Below are 17,515 nucleotides of genomic sequence, written 5' to 3' on the forward strand. Positions count from 1 at the left end.
AATGTTGTTTTTTTGTTTACTCTTGGCTGCCTCAGCTGGCCATCCATGCTCTGCATCATTGTCTGAAATAATTCTTCACAGGGGTAATTGAAATGTTGTCGGTGAACTCAGAGCCTTGTGAGGACTCTGCCAGCCAACACTCTGAGACGGACATCATTTGGACAGACACCGTTCCTTCGGCGCCGTCATTTGCTTCCTTTGACAGACTGCTCCCAGCACCCCTTCCCCTATCACACCCAGGATGCCAGGTCTTTGCCACTTAATTTCTCCATGTCCCCGACCACATTCCACACCAATCCACGCCCCCCCCCCCCCCCTCACTACTGACTCACCCTTGCCAGGGCTGAGGCTCCGTGCAAGCTGCCATTCTGCTTATGCTGTCAAGTTTTTTTTTAATGAATTTAGAGTACCCAGTTATTTTTATCCAATTAAGGGGCAATGTGGCGTGGCCAATCCACCCAACCTGCACATCTTTGGGGTGTGGGACTGAAACCCACGCGGACATGGGGAGAATGTGCAAACTCCACACGGATAGTGACCCAGGGCCGCAATTCAAACCGGGGTCCTCAGCGCCGCAGTCCCAGTGCTAAACACTGCGCCACATGCTGCCCAGTTGTGCTGCAGAGTTAAACAAGGTAAACTGCTGACCATACACACAATTGCACAAAGCTGACTGGTGCGTGCCACCCTTAAACAAATGGGAACCAGGTGCTCTGCGATTCCCATGTCACTGGCTAGGCCAGCATTTATTGTCCATACCTAATTGTCCCGGAGATGGTGGTGCTGAGCAGCCTTCTTCAACTTCCGGTGTGGGTACACCCGTAGTGCTATGCGAAAGAGGTCCAGGGTTTTAACCCAGTGATAGTGAAGGAACTACAATTTTCCAAGTCAGCATGGTGTATGGCTTGGAGGGGAACTTGCACTTGATAATATTCCCCTGCATCTTCTGCCCATGTCTTTCTAGATGGTAGAGGTCAGAGGTTTGGAAGGTGCTGTCAAAGAAGCCTTGATGAGTTGCTGTGCATCTTGTAGATGGTACACACTGATACCACAGTGCCTCAGCTGTGGAGTGAGTGAATGTTTAAGGTGATGGTAGGGATGCCAGTCACATGAGTTGCTTTGTCCTGGGTGGTATTGTGCTTCCTGAGTGTTCCGGGGTTGCACTCATCCACCCAAGTGGAGTGTGTTCCATCACACATCTGACTAATGCTTTGGAGATGGTGGAGAGGCTTTGGGGAGTCGGGAGGTGAGTTGCTCTGTGCAGAATTCTCAGCCTCTGACTTGCTCGTTAATATATAACACAAAGAGGAAGGCCCCCAACACCGAGCACTCTGGAACACCAAATGAAACAACTTTGCATCCGCAAGCGCATCCATCAACCTTTGTTTCCTGTTACTCAGCCAACTTTTTATCCAATTTGCCACATTACCCTGTATCCCATAGGCTTTTTGACCAATCTGCCATGTGGGATCTTGTCCAATACCTTAAGTCCATGTATACAACATCCACTGTACTACCTTTGTCAACCCTCCTTGTCACTTCCTCAAAGAATTCAGTCAAATTTGTGAGGCAAGACTTTTCTTTAACAGATCATCCCTGACTAGCCCATGCCTTTCTACATGACAATTAATCCTATCTGTCTGGATTGATTCTACTAATTTGCTCACCACTGACGTAAGACTAACTGGCCTATAATTATTCGGCAGTTCCTTTGATCCCTTTTTAAACAGTGGGACCACGTTTGTATTTCTCCAGTCCTCCGGTACCTCCCCTGTATCTAGTGAGGATTGGAAAATGATCCTCAGAGCATCTGCTGTCTCCTCCATGGCCTCCTTCAGTAGCCTCGGAAACAATCCCTCTGGCCCTGGCAACTTATCAACTTTCAAGGATTCCAATCCTTTGCTTACTTACAACATAGAACATAGAGTGCAGAAGGAGGCCATTCGGCCCATCGAGTCTGCACCGACCCACTTAAGCCCTCATTTCCACCCTATCCCCGTAACCCAATTACCCCTCCTAACCTTTTTGGTCACTACGGGCAATTTATCATGGCCAATCCACCTAACCTGCACGTCTTTGGACTGTGGGAGGAAACCGGAGCACCCGGAGGAAACCCACGCAGACACGGGGAGAATGTGCAGACTCCGCACAGACAGTGACCCAGCGGGGAATCAAACCTGGGACCCTGACGCTGTGAAGCCATAGTGCTAGCCACTTGTGCTACCGTGCTGCCCTGTCCCCTCTCGTTCTGCTTCCTCTCTCTTTATGCTTATGAAATGAAATGAAAATCGCTTATTGTCACAAGTAGGCTTCAATGAAGTTACTGTGAAAAGCCCCTAGTCGCCACAATCCGGCGCCTGTTCGGGGAGGCTGTTACGGGAATTGAACCGTGCTGCTGGCCTGCCTTGGTCTGCTTTCAAAGCCAGCGATTTAGCCCAGTGCTAAACAGCCCCTCCAGTCCAACATCTCACAGTGTTCCTCCTGCACTACTTTAACTGCAACTTCCCTTTCCTTTGTAAAGACGGAGACAAAATATTCATTAAAAACCCTTCCTAAAGCCTAACAAGATCAGACAGGGTAGATTCAGAAAGAGTTCCCGATGGTGGGGGAGTCCAGAACTAGGGGTCATAGTTTGAGGATAAGGGGTAAACCTTTTAAGACTGAGGTGAGGAGAAATGTCTTCACCCAGCGAGTGGTGAATCTGTGGAACTCACTACCACAAAAAATAGTTGAGACGAAAAAACTGTATCATTTCAAGAAGGAATTAGATATAGCTCTTGGGGCGAATTGGATCAAGTGATATGGGGGGAAGACAGGATCAGGGTATTGAACTTGATGATCAGCCATGATCATAATGAATGATGGAGCAGGTTCGAAGGGCCTATGTTTCTACGTAGTGTTCATGGTATGCAAATATGTTGCAAGTATGAACCTGCCACAAGCTGACCTGAGCCCCACACGCCATGAACATGCCACTGACTTTATCTCTGCATCTCAACCTGCCATCGGGAAATCGAGACTTTACCACCTGCCTAATTAAGTCACGTTTATACACGCCACGCGGCTGCATAAAATCCCAACCTTTCTTTCCATATTTCGCTGCCCTCAATTCCCATTCCTTTCTCAGCATCATCGCCAAAATTTGCTGCATCGTCTCCCAGTTAACAAAGTACTTTCCCACGATCTCAAGGTTTGGAATTCCGTACATCTCTCAGTCTCTCCGCTTCCTGCAATCTTAATTCTTTTTTATTTTTCAAAAAAACAACTTGCCTTGTTTAACAAAACACAGAAGGCCGACTGTATGCCTCTGCAACTAATGACCCGCTAATGAGATCTTGGGAACACAGAGCTGTTCTGAGAATGAAATGTCATTCATGGGCTTTGTCCTTTTTTTCGGTGTAATGAATTTCACACTTTAATTACTCTTTGATTGATCTTATTATTTCCTCTCATTCTAACCTTGGTGCTGTCTTTCACTGGGGCCCTTTGGATTCAACTTGGTTTCTCGAACTCAAATTGTAGAAGACTTTAAGCAATTCACCTGACAATTGATTGAATGACCATTAGACTGTTTTAAACCCTGAAATTTTATTCTATGGAGTTGTTGGACTCTTCATGTTTCATGTGCCTTGGTGAGGCCACACTTGGAGTATTGTGTGCAGTTTTGGTCTCCTTCTCTGAGGAACTTGCTCTCGAGGGAGTGCAGCAAAGTTTTACCAGACTGATTCCAGGGATGGTGGGATTGTCATATGAGGAGAGATTGACTAGGTTGGGATTGTTCTCGCTGGAGTTCAAAAGTATGAGGGGGGATCTCATGGAGACTTATAAAATTCTAACAGGACGAGACAGGGTAGATGCAGGGAAGATGTTACCAATGATGGGTGTGTCCAGAACCAGGGGTCACAGCCTGAGGATTCAGAAGAAACCATTTTGGACAGAGAGAAGAAGACGCTTCTTCACACAAAGAGTGGTGATTCATTACCACAGGAAGTAGATGATGCTAAAACTTTGAATATATTCAAGAGGCGGCTGGATATAGCACTTGGGGAGAATAGGATCAAAGGCTATGGGGAGAAAGCAGGATTAGGTTATTGAGTTGGATGATCAGCCATGATCGTGATGAATGGCGGAGCAGGCTCGAAGGGTCAAAAGGCCTCCTCCTGCTCCTATCGTCTATGTATCTATATATGCGCTGCCAACAAGGCTGTAGAGCAAGAGCAGGGCCGGGATACTAGGTGGAGGGGCCTACCAAAGTGCCAGCACGGACACATCCTTTTGTAATGTATCGATCTATAATTCTGAAATGGATATCCGATCTTTATGTGGAACTTAACATTGACTGTTCACTGAAATCTTGAATTTTCTGGTCGTCTAAAAGGCTCTACAGTACTGACAGAAACTTCTTGCTGGCCAGCTTTCTTGCTTGAACAGTTGGGGTACCAAATGAAGCAATGGCAAAATGGAACTGACTGGGTTGCACTGCAGAGAGCTAACATATACTCGGTGGGCTGAAGGGCGACCCTCTGTTCCTGGGAATGCTGATTAAGTTCAGCTCTAATGAAATCTGTATTCCAGGCCGGCTGTCTGACAAATCGCTGTACAATCTGCCTCTTTTTTTTCACAGAGCCATGTTTGTCTCAGCTCATGAGCCTTCTGAGAACACGGGAGGTAAAAGCTATTTCTTTGTTTAGGTGCCGATCTCCTTTCAATGGGATCATTACGATTATTAGACATGAGCTGTGTGACAAACACAGAGTAAGGAAAGGATGGGTGATGCATCGCGATGCTCAATGTGTCCTAGGGAAGCTCGAGCACCTCTCACCATTTTGCCGAAGTTGGTTCCAGGGGCAGTATTGCAGCACTGTCAGGAAGACTTGACATATCAAATAAAGCTAAAGAAATAGTTTGTGCTGGAATTTGACAATGTCCAAATAAATAAGAGGGATGCGACACATAGTTAAACTATTTTAAATGGCTGGAGGTCCACAGGACGTGGTCCATGACTTTGGGGATGACTGTAGAGAAACTGAGCCTGTCTTGCATCGCTCGCGGCACCCCAGAAGTGTTCGTCATCGACAATGGCATGCCACTTACGAGTGAGGCGTTTGGGGGTTTCATGAAATGTAACGGGGCGCGACACATCCGCAAGGGCGCGTATCACCCAGCTTTGAATGGGCTAGCTGAATGAGCGGCGTAAATGTTCGCGAGAGGATTGAAAAAGCAGACCCCGGGCTCCCTCGACACATCCCTCGACTGATTCTTACTTTGTTATCGAACCGCTCCACACGCCGCGACTGGCACAGCACCGGCAGAACATTTGGTTCTTCGGCCCTGACTCAGCCTTGCTTTTCCAGAAATTGATGGGACAATACGCTGCAGTCAAGAGCAGAAAGGGCGTGGCCCAGACAAGCGTGAACAGAGCAGATATTTTCTTTGTTCTTTCGAAAATAGACAGTTTTAGATAGAGGATCTGGATCGGCGCAGGCTTGAAGGGCCGAAGGGCCTGTTCCTGTGCTGTAATTTTTCTTTGTTCTCTTCTTCTTTGTTCTATAGTTAATACCAGATGACGCAGTCTAGGTCAGGAACTTTGGTGACGGTGCCAAGTGAGTTCCAGGCACGGTAGTTAGATAGACAGGACTGACATTGTACCAGATTTGAGTACAGAAGCGCGAAAAGAAGAGGCACCTAGATCTTCTCCGCACCAGGAGACCAGTAATAAACAATACTAGCCCAGTAGTGCCAGTTTCGGCACAAACAGCCCCGGCACCAGCAGCTTCGAAGGTGTAGCCCCAAAATGAAGGAGATCGAGCATTCCGACTCCGACATCGAGACCCAGGCATCGGATGTTTCTGACGGCGAACAGACCGACGAGTGGCCACCTGTGGTTGTTCAACCACGTCGATGAGCGAGGAAATGGCGTTCGCCATATAGATATACACTGCCCTGATCCAGCTCCACATGCGCACGAAGCGCAGCCGCCGGCGAAATGAAGCAAGCGCCCTCCTTCTCTATCTCCATCGGAGGAGGCGTTGGACTTTGCAAGGGAGGGATGCTATAGCCCGCACGAGACCTTGGGGGTCGGGCCAATTAATCTCCCCGTGAACTTCATTGAGTACGAGCTTCCCTGCTGAGGGGAGGGGGCCCATCAGCGGAATCATGGGTCCTATGTATAAAAGCTCGGACCGGGTGGGAGCCGAGCAGGGAAATCCTGACTGGGCTCTGTGCAGAACATGTAATAATTCTTGTTCAATAAGCAAAGTTTCTTTTAACCTCTCGTGCTGACTCCTCTGTGGACACAGTAGCCAATAAGGTGGAGCTGATGTGATAGTGATTGAAAATCTTTAACGAGGATGGCAAGGGCAGCACGGTGGCGCAGTGGGTAGCACTGCTGCCGCACAACGCTGCGGTCCCAGGTTTGATCCCGGCCCCGGGTCACTGCCCATGTGGAGTTTGCACATTCTCCCCGTGTTTGCATGGGTTTTGCCCCCATAACCCGAAGATGGGCAGGGTAGATTGGCCACGTTAAATTGCCCCTTAATTGGAAAAAATGAATTGGGTACTCTAAATTTATATTTAAAAAAAAGAGGATGGCTACCTTTGCCTGTGTGGATGGAATGCATTCACAAACAGGAATATACACCACCAGCGTTCCATACAAATCTCACCTCGCAGGTGGAAATCTGTGTGACATTACACCACAAAAAATCCTGGGCTCTAACTACATGACAACGAGGGGCGATGTTCTTAAATGTGCTGGAATGGTTGCCTTGTGAGTGCATCCTGCTTATAACTATGATGTAGGATTCACTGCAGAGCCGACTAAGAATGATGGCTGCAGAATCGGTTCTGTGCCATAGTCTCATCCTGAGGCTAAATGGAGACGTCAGGAAGTGATTTCTCCTGTTAATGTTCAGCAGTCACTACTGAGCCGTGACCTTCAGCTCCCAGTGCAGATGAAAGGTCAAATGTAAACCCTCAGACCTTCCAATTGAATGAATAAGATGCTGAAAATACACAGCATGCCTGTCGGCGCCTGATAGAGGAGGAGAGGCAGCTTAAAATTTTGTGTTGTGAGATCTTTGTTATCGACCTGCTGTGTGCTTCCAGCATTTGCAGTATTCATTTCACGTATCCTAGTTCTGGGACTGAACTTAAATCCAAGCATCTTGGAGTATGGAGTGAGCTGTGAGAATACAATGCCGTTCAGTCAATACATGTTCACGTTTTGTCAGTGATGGAACAACTGGCGCCGAAATGCAAGGACCTACTAACTTGCTTTGAAAAAGATCCTGGTGGATTGTCAGCAGGCGGCCATCTTGCAATATGGAAGATCAAAGCAATTATATCTTGTCAAACATTTCCCCCTCCTCCCCCTTCCTCACCGAAGTCTTGGCATGAAAGGCAAACCCATCGGGAGTCAGGGTGGCACCATTGGGAAAATGATGCTTTCACTTTGTTCGAAGTCAAGCCTGAGGGGGTGATATGAAATCCTTACTGTCTCTCCCTGCTGTTTTGAAGAGCTCAAAAAAGAAAAAAAACAAGCAGCCTATCAATTTGGTTCTCACTAGTAAGGTAACTGACAGGGAAATACACTGTAACCTCTGCAGGCGGAATGCTTGATCCAAACATGGGAAAAAGAGCTGGACTCAAGACGTGAGGTGTTTAATTCTGGTTTATCGTGTTCAATTCTGGTCGCCACACTACCAGAAGGATGTGGAGGCTTTAGAGAGGGTGCAGAAGAGATTTACCAGGATGTTGCCTGGTATGGAGGGCATTAGCTATGAGGAGCTGTTGAATAAACTCGGTTTGTTCTCACTGGAACGACGGAGGTTGAAGGGCGACCTGATAGAGGTCTACAAAATTATGAGGGGCATAGAGTGGATAGTCAGAGGCTTTTCCCCAGGGTAGAGGGGTCAATTACTAGGGGGCAGAGGTTTAAGGTGCGAGGGGCAAGGTTTAGAGTAGATGTACGAGGCAAGTTTTTTACACAGAGGGTAGTGGGTGCCTGGAACTCGCTGCCGGAGGAGGTGGTGGAAGCAGGGACGATAGTGACATTTAAGGGGCATCTTGATAAATACATGAATAGGATGGGAATAGAGGGATACGGACCCAGGAAGTGTAAGAAGATTGTAGTTTAGTCAGGCAGCATTGCCGGCACGGGCTTGGAGGGCCGAAGGGCCTGTTCCTGTGCTGTACTTTTCTTTGTTCTTTGTTCTTTGTTCTTTGAGAGTGACTGCCCTTGACAATTCCCTTGACTGAATTTGACCGAGTATGGCACCAAGGAGCCCTAGCAAAACTGAAATCAATGGGAATCAGGGAGAACAATCTCCACCGGTTGTGGTCATACCTGGCCCGAAGGAAGATGATTGTGGTTGTTGGAGGTCAATTATCTGATCATCTGATGCTGGGACATCACTACAGGAGTTCCTCAGGGTAGTGCCCCAGGCCCAACCATCTTCTGCTGCTTCACCAATGACCTTCCCTGATCATAAGGTCAGACGTGGAGATGCTCGCAGATGATTTCACAATGTTCAACACCATTCATGGCACCTCAGATACTGAAGCAGCCCGTGTCCATATGTAGCAAGACCTGGAGAATATTCAGGCTTGGGCCAATAAGTGGCAAACAATATTCGTGCCACACACGTACAAGGCAATGACCATCTCCAACAAGAGAGAACCTAACCATCTCCCCTTGACATTCAATGGCATTACCCATTGTTGAATTCCCCAGTAACAAGATCGTGGGGGGTTACCATTGACCAGAAACTAAAATGGACCAGCCGTATAAGCATAAGCACTGTGGCTAGATGCTGAAAATTCTACAGAAACTAACTCACCTCCTGACTCTCCAAAGCCTGTCAACCAGCTACAAGACACAAAAAAGTCCCACGAATGAATAAAAAAAAGTAATTCCTGGATTTGGGAATTTTCTGGATCATAGAAGCCATTAGAATGCCTTACCACAAGTGTGTGAACTGGAAAACTCCGTAGTTACCTGAAAAATGAAACGATTAGTACACATTATAAAGCAGCAAAAAAAAATGTATTTTTCCAAATATTGTATCTTGCATGATTGCGCTCCGAAAGTACTGCCCAAACAGTCAAATGGTAAGCCCATGGGTTGCTTGGGTCTACTCAAAACATTTACGGACAACGGGGGCAAGATTCTTCGACCCTCCCCCCCCCCCCCTGCTGGGTCGGAGAATCGCCAGGGGTTAGCGTGATTCCCGCCCGCGCCGTCCTCCAAATTCTCCTGCCCCCCCCAAAATTGTCCCGGCGTGAGTCGCGCCGCCCGCTTCGGAGAATGGCGGGGACCGGCGCGACTCAATGGGCCCTGGGGCTCCACGAATTCTCAGGCCCGCGATGGCCCGAAGTCCCACCCGTTCTTTGCCAGTCCCGCCGGCGTAAATTAGAGTAGGTCCCTTACCGGCGGGACCTGGCGGCGCGGGCGACCTCCGGGGTTCTTGTGGGGGGTGCGGGGGGGAATCTGGCCCCGGGATGTGCCCCCACGGTGGCCTGGCCCACGATCGGGGCCCACCGATCTGCGAGCGGGCCTGTGCCGTGGGGGCACTCTATACTTCCGCACCAGAAGCCTTGGTCCTCCGGCATTCCCGGTGCGGAAGCGAATCCCTCTGCGCATGCGCGGGGATGACGCCGGCACACGCTGGCGCTCCTGCACATGCGCCGGCTCGCGTCGGCTGACAGAGGCCCTTCGCCGCCGGTTGGCGTGGGGCCAAGCCCCTTTCCCGCCGGCCGGCGCGGCACAAACCACTCCGGCGCTAGCCTAGCCCCTGAAGGTGCGAAGGATTCCGCACCTTTGGGCGGCCCGACGCCGGAGTGATTCACGCCACTCCGCCCCGCCGGGACTCCCCGCCCCGCCGGGTACGGGTGAATCCCACCCCTGGTGTTTCTGAACAATAGAATTCTGGACAGGGGAGGTTACAGGGTAATTGACTGAAAACCAGCAAGAACAACCCTGAATTGTCAGTCTCACGTGAAGAGATCGCGATGTTGGCCGGTTAGCAGAATTCAGAGTGATTCCCTGTAATATCCTGAAGTTTGCATTAAGGCAGGCAGCACTGGTGAAAGACGCTCTCTACCTAAGATCCTGGGCAGAAACAGCAACATTAACAAAGAAGTGCAACAGAGGAATTGTCAGAGGTGCCTGCAGGACGTTGTGGCGGAGAGATGGCTGAGGGTGCCAGGACATTTATTTCACATCCCAGATGAGATATTTATCATCCACCCAAGCAGGCAGATGGGGGTCTCGGTGGCAGTAAAATGGAGACAGCCAGACAGAGTGAGACAACGGAGCCGGCCATAGAAAACCAGATGAAGTACATTTAAAGAGGACATGCAAGAGCGGGACACCACCTGGGCTGGAGCAACAGTGATTGTGATAGACCATGGCCAGTTTTAGATTCCTGTTGCCCATTGTGCCCCACGGCACTTGAGGAACCAGGTCTAAGTCTGTGCCAGTCTTTGGGTGGCGCTAGATAAAGCAGATGGGCAAGCCTCCATTTGTGTAGTGCCTATCATGACCTCAGAGTGTCCTGAAGTGCTTTACAGCGGATGAAGTGCGGTCACTGTTGTAATAGAGGAAACATAGCAGCCAGTCTGTGCACAGTGAGTAAACCGAGACCCCCATCTGCCTGCTTGGGTGGATGATAAAGATCCCATGGTGCCATTTTGAATTAGACTGTCATATGAGGAGAGATTGACTAAGTTAGGATTGTTCTTGCGGGAGTTCAGAAGAATGAGGGGGGATCTCATAGAGGCTTATAAAATTCTGACAGGACTAGACAGTGTAGGTGCAGGGAAGATGTTCCCGTTGCTGGATGGGTCCAGAAGCAGGGGTCACAGTCTGAGGATTCAGGGTCAACCATTTCGGACAGAGATGAGGAGTCATTTATTCATCCAAAGAGTGGTGTGCCTGTGGAATTCATTACCACAGAAAGTAGTTTATGCTAAAACATTGATTATATTCAAGAGGCGGCTAGATATAGCACTTGGGGCAAATGGGATCAAAGGTTATAGGGAGAAAGCAGGATTAGACTATTGTATTGGATGATCAGCCATGATCATGATAAATGGCAGAGCAGGCTCGAAGGGCCAAAAGGCCTCCTCCTGTTCCTATCTTCTATGTATCCATGTAGAGCAGTGGAGTTATCGGAGTGCCTTGGCCAATATTCATCCCTCAATTAACATCGACAGAAAAAAACAGATATTTTTGGTCATTATCACATTGCTTTTTGAGAGAGTTTGCAGGACGCAAATTGACTTGGATTCCCTCAAATATAATAATGACTGCGCTTCAAAAGTACTTCATTGGCTGTGCTTCGAGATGCCCAGTGGTTGTGAAAAGCGCCATATGAATGCAAGTCTTTCACCTACCCCAAGTGACAAAGGTGAGGAGGACCTGATCATTCGTTTTTCAGTGATGTTGGTTGAGGGATAAACATTGGCCACAGCATTAGGAAGAAGTCCACTTCTTTTCTTTAAGATAGTGCCATGCGATTGCTTCGGTTTACCTGAGAGGACAGACAAGACCTCAGTTTGATGTCACTTCCTAAAGGAGAGCCAGCTGTGATTTAAGCATTTCGCAGCCATTGTTGTTTGTAGTTAAGGAGGATATCTGACTGAGACAATGAAGCTCGCAGATAACAGTAACAAAATAGGAAAGCGGATCCTTTCATCTTTGCAGTGTCTGGGGCAGAACCAGCCATGGCTTGAATTGTCTGTCAGATGATTAATACATGAAAATGTTGTGTGGAACATTATACAGTGACATCCTGTGATTGCGGTCAGTGAATTTAATAACACGTTAGCTAACTCCCAACTTGAAGGTGGAGGCTGATGACTCATCAATGGGTTTCTGCCCCAGGACAAGGTTTATATTTGCTTTTGGGATGTGGTAATTTCTGGAAAAGTCACCAATATTGTCCACCCCCAGTAGTCCTTAGGCAGGTACTGGTCCACAGCGACAGGGGCTCGTCGTTCATGAGCGACGAACTGCATCAGTACCTGCTCAGTAAGGGCATCGCCTCGAGCAGGACTACCAGCTATAACCCCAGGGGAAACGGGCAGGCGGAGAGGGAGAACGTGACGGTCTGGAAGACCGTACTACTGACCCTGCGGTCCAGGAATCTCCCGGTTTCTCACTGGCAGGAGGTCCTCCCCGATGCGCTCCACTCTATTAGGTCCCTCCTTTGCACGGCCACAAACCAGACCCCTTATCACCGCTTGTTTGTTTTCCCTAGGGGAGCTACCTCAGGGGCCTCGCTTCCGCCCTGGCTGATGACACCGGGTCCAGTCCTCCTCCGAAAACATGTTCGGAGCCATAAGACCGACCCCCTGGTAGAGAGGGTCCAGCTCCTGCACTCCAACCCACACTATGCGTATATCAGACACCCCGATGGCCGGCAGGATACCCTCTCCCTCCGGGACCTGGCGCCCGCAGGCTCCGACACCACGACCACTACTGCATCCCCCACACTAGGTCCCGTCCAACCTCCCATGTTCAGCGCCCCTACTACTATCCAAGCTCCCATGTTCAGCGCCCCGACCCCTATCCAACCTCCCATGTTCAGCACCCCTACCCCGATATGGTTCTCGCGCTCCTTCCCACTCGCCGCACCAGTCCACAGGAATGAAGCTCCGGAAGAGCCGCTCCAGGAGTCCACGCCTGTGTCTGCTCCGGGCACAGCTCCGCAGCCACCCGAAACAGCTGCAACACCAGTGCTTTGGCGGTCGCAACGTACGATCCGGGCACCAGACCGACTGAATCTGTAAACCCGTCACCCCTGCCATTTTTTAAACAGGGGGTGAATGTGGTGAATGGAACTACTGTTAATTCACCAGTGCACTTTAATATCATGTTACTGCTGTATCGTGTTCCGTTATGTGTTTAACCCTGTGGGCTCCACCTATGGGCCATTGTACGGCTTCACCCACAGGGGGATATGTCGGGGCATGTACGGGCTCGCCCATGGCTCCACCCCTTACAGGAAGTATAAAGGCAGCTGACCTGCAGAGCCGCATTCATTGTTGTACCGGTCACAGGCAGGCTCAGTTGTAAGCTGCTTAAAACCACGGTTTACTTCTCAACGTGTCTCTCAGTGAATTGATGGTCGCATCAACCAACAAACAAAGTGCGCAAAGGAAAGTTGCAAAAAATGCACAATCCTTCTTAATTCGTCACAACCGGAGATTAATGCTGAAATGCTGGAGGCTCCAGGGTTAATCCGAGGGGGTTGACCAATTTGAGGAGATGAGGAGAGAAAACATGGAGCATATAGGGCTAATGTTTTCTCTTGAGGGTGCTTTCAAAATATTTTGGTGCAATCTCTTCCCACCTCCCTTGCGGTCGATCGGACGGTGCAACATCCCAGCGCTCCACAGTTTCAAAGCGACTGTCTGGATGTGACGTCTGCAGCTCCGTGTTTATGGTTGCTAGGTTACGAGATGTTTTTGTTTGCTGCTCCAGGAGCAGGGGGACAACGTGCTCTGTTTGCAGATTGTGCCCTCCAACCCAGGGGGGGAATAAAAAAACAATGTACCTTCCGTCATCAGCAGCCCCTGCTGCTCGGTGGCGAGGGGCGAGACGATGGGTTTGTGAGGCCTCATCAATCACTCCAGCCTTTTTGCTTCCAGCCCTCCTTCATCACCGTGACACAGCAATCACAAGCAGACTTTTAAGTCACATTCGTGGCCCTGACCTTTCGGGTGGAAGGAAGTGCCACACAAGGTCAATTCGTATCTATTGAAGGGAGCTCCAGTTCCAGCGGCTCGTTCAATTTGCAGTCAGTTTGGTTGCAAAGCAAATAAGAGTTGAACGCTTGCCATCCACACTTGCAAGTGACCATTATGGCGCCAGAGAGCTCTTTGCCCCTCGAGCACTATCATAGAACATAGAACATCGAGTCTGCACCGACCCACTTAAGCCCTCACTTCCACCCTATCCCCGTAACCCAATAACCCCTCCTAACCTTTTTGGTCACTAAGGGCAATTTATCATGGCCAATCCGCCTAACCTGCACGTCTTTGGACTGTGGGAGGGAGGAAACCGGAGCACCCGGCGGAAACCCACGCAGACACGGGGAGAACGTGCAGACTGCAACACAGACAGTGACCCAGCGGGGAATCGAACCTGGGACCCTGGCGCTGTGAAGCCACAGTGCTGTCCACTTGTGCTACCGTGCTGCCCTCATCTTGCCCTCACCACAACATCTTGCGGTGTTGTTCTTTACAGGGCAGCCCACTGGTTCCGTGGGTTTTCCCAGTCCAGTTTATTCTTGCCGTGGGAGAGTCAGGAACAGGCAACAAGGCCAAGTAAACTCTTTATTCCGTCTCACAACCAGCTGAGCAACAGGGTTTGTTTCGGGAGTTGATTGATGGGGGGGGTGCAATTGAATGGGCATTTGCAATTCACTCAACTGACTGGAGAGACTTGTGACGTATAAACAGAGCCAGGATAACCCGATTCCTGCCTGTCTTGCTGTGCACAATAATGAGCAGAAACCCTCACTGTCCCCGGACCTTGGAAAGGCCAATAATGAAATACTTTTGGCCTTCACTTCCATTTAAAATGTACGCACAGTTCTTCCTTCACGTCCTAACTGCGGATAGATTGGCCGATCACAGTTACTCCAGCAATGGGGGTTGCTTAATGATCCTGGGAAAGACAGAAGACACCTGACCCAGTTCCTGATCACTGTCCAGCAACTCCTGCTTTCAAGGTCCACCTACTGCTGGACAAGGAAAGGCTTGCATTTCTATTGCACCCTCCACAATGTCTGAATGCGCTTTACAGCTAATAGAGTCCTTTTGAAGTGTACTCACTGTTGCAAATGTGACGGTCAAATTGTCCACTCACAGCGATGTGATAATTATAGAATCGCTACAGTGCAGCAGGAGGCCATTCGGCCCATCGAGTCTGCACCGACCATCCGAAAGGGCACCTACCTAGGCTCAACTCCCCATCCTATCCCCAAAACCACATCTAACCTTTGGACAAGAAAGGGCAATTTAGCATGGCTAATCCACCTAACCGAGACATCTTTGGACTGTGGGAGGAAACCGGAGCACCCGGAGGAAACCCACGCAGACGCTCACCTGAGGCCGGAATTGAACCTGGATCTTTGGCGCTGTGAGGTAGCAGTGCTAAACACTATGCCGGCTGACTATGAGTAGACTGTTTTAGGGAAGCTGGAAGATGATGTTGGGGATATATCTTCCGTGCTTCATTAAGATTGTCACGGGATCGTTTATGTTCACACAGCGCCTTCGTTTATGGTCTCATTTGAAAAGTGACAAATCTGACAGCGCAGCATTCCCTCAGGACAGCATCTAGGCCTAGATTTGGTGCTTAAGCCTCTGGAGTGCGTCTTGAACCTACAGGGAGCCGGAGAGTTTTTTCGACATCAGGGGCGGGATTCTCCGACCCCATGCCGGGTCGGAGAATCGCCGGGGGCTGGCGTGAATCCCGCCCCCGCCGTGTCCCGAAGTCTCCGCCACCAGAGATCCGTCTGGGGCGGGAATCGCGCTGCACCGGTTGGCGGGCCCACCCCCACCGATTCTCCGGCCTGCGATGGGCCGAAGTCCCGCTGCTGGAATGCCTGTCCCGCCAGCGTGGATTAAACCACCTTTTGAATGGTGGGACAAGGCGGCGCGGGCAGACTCCGGGGTCCTGGGGGGGGCGTGGGGCGATCTGGCCCCGGGGGGAGCCCCCACAGTGGCCTGGCCCGCGATCGGGGCCCACCGATCCGCGGGCGGGCCTGTGCCCTGGGGGGCACTCTTTTTCTTCCGCCTTCGCCATGGTCTTCACTATGGCAGAGGTGGAAGAGACCCCCTCCCCTGCGCATGCGCGGGGATGACGTCAGCTGACACTCCCGCGCATGCGCCGACCCGTGTTGCCCGGCGAAGACCTTTCGGCCCCGGCTGGCATGGCGCCAAAGGCCTTTCCCGCCAGCCGGTGGAGCGCAAACCACTCCGGCGTGGGCCTAGCCCCTCAAGGTGAGGGTTTGGCCCCTAAAGGTGCCCTTTGGGGCTGCCCACCGGAGTGGTTCCCGCCACTCCATTACGCCAGAACCCCCCGCCCCAGGTTCCTGACCTCAGGTGGAAACTCTCGCCCGAGTATAATACATCAAAAATAGGGGGGGCTCTTTTGGCTGTGTTGCTCCTGAATCGAGATACGCCAAGGCTGGTAAATCTCACACGAGGCCTCGTCATGCCTCGCGAGATCGAACGGGATCTCACGAGGCGTCGCAATCTGGATCCTGCCCATTGGGGTCGAGATCTAGATTTGCATATTCAAGTGAGCAGTTAGTCTCACTTTAATATGTCTACGTGGGTTCTACGCAGCGTCTGGGATTGAATGGCTGTGCCTTGGAGACCCCAAGTGAGCGTCGTTTAGCACTAGTTTACACTAGTTTGCACTAGGACGTGTCTTCCTGGCAGTTTGGGGTCCCTGGGTGGTTGGGCTCTGAGGAACTTTGGCACTGCCAGCCTGGCACCTTGGCAGTGTCACCCAGGCACCCTGGCCATGCCAACTGGGTGCCACCCTACCCTGACAGTACCAGGTGGGTAGTGCCAATGTGCCCAGATGACATTGTCCCAGAGATCAGGCCTGGCTGTGCCTGCCCCTATGAGGTAGGGTCTGTCATAATATACATCTATGTATATAATGGAGTGCAGACAGGCAGGGATTGACACACAGGATGACCCGTAAGCACACAGAACAGAGCAGCCAATCACCAGACAGAACACGACCACTATAAAGCCAGAGGGCACCAGTTTTCCCGTGCTCTCGGGACCCAGCCTCTGGGACAGTCAGAGTTAATGAGCTGGCCAGTGCAAACACCATGTGGTAGCTAGTAAGTCTGGTTAGGCTAGCATCAGGTCTCCAATCACGTCAGCATAGTGTCAACCCACAGTTGAACAAGTATAATAGTTTAGATGTTAAATAAAATCGTGTTGCATCTTATCAAGTGTTGGAGGTCTGTCTCTCGCTACACTGCATCTAATGCAGTCCACATCGACCCAGCCTACCCAACACATAAGGGTCTGGGGGTTCGAGGACCCCTTTATTGGTAAGTTGGGACATTTGGAGTGTCCAAAGGTCTTAGAAGGGGGGTCTACACTTTGGGGTGCAATCTAGCAGTGCACTACTCGCCCTCCCCCCCCCCCCCCCCCCCCCCCCCCCCCGGGTCTCTTTCCTGCACTAGCGAGCGGGGCTGGTTAGGCAGGAAATGGGGACTAAGTGAGGCTTCAGCAAGGCGGTCCTTGCCGAAGCCCCGAAATGAAGCAGAGCCCCATTTAATAGCGGGGTCATTCTCAGCACTAATAGCGCGGGGAAACACCCGGTTAAACACGCTCGACACGGGTCTCTGTTGCATTTCCATTAAATCGCGCCCTAAATTATTGAACTACCCACCAACAAGAGTCAATACCTTCATAGCAGGGCGGGAAGAACATTGTAAGGAAATGTTTGGTATTTTTTGCCAACACCTTT

Source organism: Scyliorhinus torazame, chromosome 10 (genome assembly GCF_047496885.1).
Source record: "Scyliorhinus torazame isolate Kashiwa2021f chromosome 10, sScyTor2.1, whole genome shotgun sequence".
Classification (NCBI taxonomy): domain Eukaryota; kingdom Metazoa; phylum Chordata; class Chondrichthyes; order Carcharhiniformes; family Scyliorhinidae; genus Scyliorhinus; species Scyliorhinus torazame.